Raw genomic sequence first — 258 nt, 5'->3', positions numbered from 1 at the left:
CGTTTTTTTCTTACTTGCATAAAATCACGCACATATATCGTATAAAGACAATATAGAGAGTTAGCCGTTAAATATTTTCGAATTATATCACTGGAAATTTGTCAACAACAAAAAAACTTGCCAGTTAGAAATACATAGCCATCGTATGTGGATACATCATCATTGGGTAAAATGTGAGATATAACTAAAAGTTCATGGAGAATCTCTAAAAACAAATCGATCACACAGGACTATATCAGCAAAAATGCCTCCTAGTTA

This window comes from Penaeus monodon, chromosome 33 (assembly GCF_015228065.2).
Source record: "Penaeus monodon isolate SGIC_2016 chromosome 33, NSTDA_Pmon_1, whole genome shotgun sequence".
Taxonomy (NCBI): Eukaryota; Metazoa; Arthropoda; class Malacostraca; order Decapoda; family Penaeidae; genus Penaeus; species Penaeus monodon.
This window is presented reverse-complemented; position numbering follows the sequence as displayed.